General features: G+C 46.8%; 1 long non-coding RNA gene across 1 annotated transcript; it reads left to right on the top strand.

Annotated features, from left to right (window-relative positions):
- Positions 1-2,043: 2,043 nt before the first annotated feature.
- Positions 2,044-3,079, top strand: LOC128346148 (uncharacterized). The gene is made up of 2 exons (XR_008316806.1): positions 2,044-2,197; positions 2,954-3,079. It is a non-coding gene; the product is annotated as an uncharacterized LOC128346148 (long non-coding RNA).
- Positions 3,080-3,279: the final 200 nt, after the last annotated feature.

A 3,279-nucleotide genomic window follows, 5' to 3' on the forward strand; every position in this document is an offset into this window, starting at 1 on the left:
CAAAACTAGCAATAAGCAAAATCTATGGAAAAAGGTCCCTAGATAATTCACATTATGACAGGGAGGGACTGTAGCTTAGTGGTAAAGCACATGATCTACATACAAAAAGTCCTCAGTTCAAACCCTGGCACCTCCAGGTAGAGCCGGAGAAAAGACCCCCGTTTGAAAGCCTGACGCTGTTATCATGCACAGTCAAGACCAGGCTAAGGCAGCCACACCCGGGCTTGGCTGTGCATGTGGGAACCGCCAGCAGCGACGCGGCCGCCAGTGGCACCTTGATGGCAAATCCTCCCAAGAGGCCCACCTGTTAGCTGAGGTTAAGGGCACAAGCACGCCCTTAACCCCGGGCAAAATGCTTGTGTGTAAGTGCTGTGCAGCACTGACGCAGGAGTAGCCTCTTGGCCAGTACTGGGGAGATACCCAAAATGCACCACGTACTCATGCGGTGCATGATGGGATTTCTGGGGGCCCGGACAATGCGTCCCAGTGCCTGACCCTCCGCGCTGCCAGGGGCAGCCACTGTCTGTCTGGGCACATGATATACCTGCCCAGCATGCACCCAACGATCATCTTTGTGTGGGTGGGTGGTTAATTTCAGCAGCCCTCCTCCCCATGAGCCCGGTAACCCTTCTCACTGACCGTGCAAAAGGGCCCACTGCCTGTTTGGGCAGGCTGTATTGAACTAGATGGACCAGTGGTCTGATGTGATATGAGACAGGTTCATAGGTTTATAATAGGACTGCTCTGCTGGGATCAATAGACTAAGGACTAAATTCCATATTGTGTTCAACGTGACACTGGTCTGGATGTGCTTAACTTTTGTTTACTAAATAGCAGCCATGGGCTGATCCATCCAGCCTGGGATCACAGTGAAACTAAGGGTTAAAGGCCCCTCCTTCTGCATCACCGTGCTGATCAAGATCTTCTCCCCCATGACTGCTATTTAGTAAACAAAAGTGTGCCAAGGCCAACAGTACATTTCATTTATAGAACCAGTTTATACATTCAACAGAATGAAGTGGCAAAGCTTGTCTTTTTACTCTGGTCTCATAAAGGGAGAAGAGGGGGCACATTGTGGCTTATGATTCCGGGACACTTTGTATGCGGGGCTTTACGACTTTAGGGCAGAGCTGCATGTCTGTGTGCTCCTCTATCTAAAGCACACCCTGTCCACAGAAAATTAGTATGCCAGAGAGGAAGGGTTGAGCCTAGTTTTCTCCCTAAGAGTCTATGGCCCGGGTCATACATAACATGGAACTGCGGGTCCAATGGACCCACAGTTCCATGACCCCCTTCCCCGTACTCTCTCATCTGTGTTCAGATGCTGGGGAGAGCAGTCTTCTTTCCTGAAGGACAGCCCACACAGCCAATAGGAGCTGGAGCAAGGGAGGAGCTTCCTTCCTTAACTCTGACTCCATGGGTCTCAAACTGCAGTGCCAGTGTTCATATGTAACACTGGCACTGCAGAAATGGAGTTTACTGTGGCAAAACTCCACTCTGACTGAAGGTTCAGAGTGGAGTATGGCAAGGGAAACTGTGAGTCGCTTCCCTCCTGCAAACTCCAGTTCCCTCAGTTTGTTTGTTCAGGTTTGGGAACTGGAGGTGAAGGGTCCTCTGGTTTCCCATTACATATAAATCGGGCTTATCTTTCTATACACAGGGATGGTTTGTGGGGGCAGGGGGAAAGCACTCAACATACAGCCCTATTCCTGAAGTAGTGCAGACCAGGAAGAGCATTACTACTTGATTCTGCTGAATTTATAGTGTCCCAGAGTCATAAACTACACTGTGCCTTTGCCTCAGTGAAATAACAACACAGTTCCCCCTCCCCGATGAAATAATGTATGCATATGTGGGAAGGAATGTACCGCTCAGATTTTCTCTGTGAGAGGGTCCACCAATGCATGAGGATTGCAATCAGGTACCATAGCAACAACTGTCTGACTTTAGTAGGCAAAAGTTCTGATTGCTCTGACAGCCTGACAATGACAGAGGCAGAATCACAAAGGCTGCAGTTCTAAACTTAGGAGGGAGTAAGTCCAATTGAACTCAGTGAGACTTACTTCTGAGCAAACATAGTTAGGACTGTGCGGCAAATCTTCAGTCCCGATTGGACGATGGCATCAGAGCAAAACAGACTGATCAAGCTGAACTTGGTTCATTCACCCATTGCTTCCTGACAACACTGGAGTCAAAGGTCAGATCAACTATCAGCACATGCTTGTTCTCTTGTCTGCCCCAATCCAGTAGGGTAATGCTTGTTTCCTGAAAAGGGATAGGGGAAGGCTTTCATTTGTTGTTAGTGAGGAAGGGGACTTTGTTCCAATTAAGGCCTCAGCTACATGGTATTGTGGTAATACGTGCCTCACAGTTTAAAGAGTCTGTCATGAGACTCCATTGCTGAACCCACCTTTGTTAGGTTTTTCAGGTGGTTTCCCCCATTATTAATTTGGACCCAGCTTCTATCCTTCCCATTGGCTTTGAGCACTCAGAAAAAATAAAGGTATTCCCAGCATACATGTAATGATGGAGCTGTAGTCCAACATCAGCTGGAGAGCCTAAGGCAGCCACCCCAGCTTTAGAACTGGTCTGAAGAAAAAAGTAAGCACTGTGTTTTTTGGACAATGGGAGTGGCTTCTCTCTTTGTGGTGAGTCTTGAAGACTTTGTGGAGAGTCTTGAAGACTCTTTTTGTGCAGTGGTGAGTCTTGAACCTGTTGTTTTATCTATCTTGCCTTTCATATCATCCTGTGATGATGTCCATTGTTAAAGCAGCTGTTAATATTCTACAGAACTACAGAACCACTTAACTACAGAAACACAACCGCTTGAAAGAGCAGATGAGCCCCTTAAAATTAAGTAGATGAGCCACTTAAACAGAACCACTTATAAGAGCAGTTATGTGTTTGGGGGTCCGATTATTGTGTGTAGCCTCTCACTGATGTTTTATCCTAGGGTGGTGCCTGGCCAGAGTGCCTGGGATCTGACAAAGGAATGCTCATCTTTCTTAATCACTGAGGAGGAAGACCAACTTATGTTTCCTAATGTGAGCTAACAATGATTAAAAGCTCTCTCTCTCTAGCCTGTTCATGTTTTATGTTCCATGCACCTACAATCTGTGTACAGTGTATGCACATACAGATCTACATGCACATACAGATCTTCACATTATATTCAGTGCATGTACAACAATACACATCCTTCCATATCCTGCATTTGAGATGGTCTGTATCCAGATTTAAAACGACCACATGTGCAGTCATTCATGCAAAGCACATACA

This window comes from Hemicordylus capensis, chromosome 2 (assembly GCF_027244095.1).
Source record: "Hemicordylus capensis ecotype Gifberg chromosome 2, rHemCap1.1.pri, whole genome shotgun sequence".
NCBI classification, from domain to species: domain Eukaryota; kingdom Metazoa; phylum Chordata; class Lepidosauria; order Squamata; family Cordylidae; genus Hemicordylus; species Hemicordylus capensis.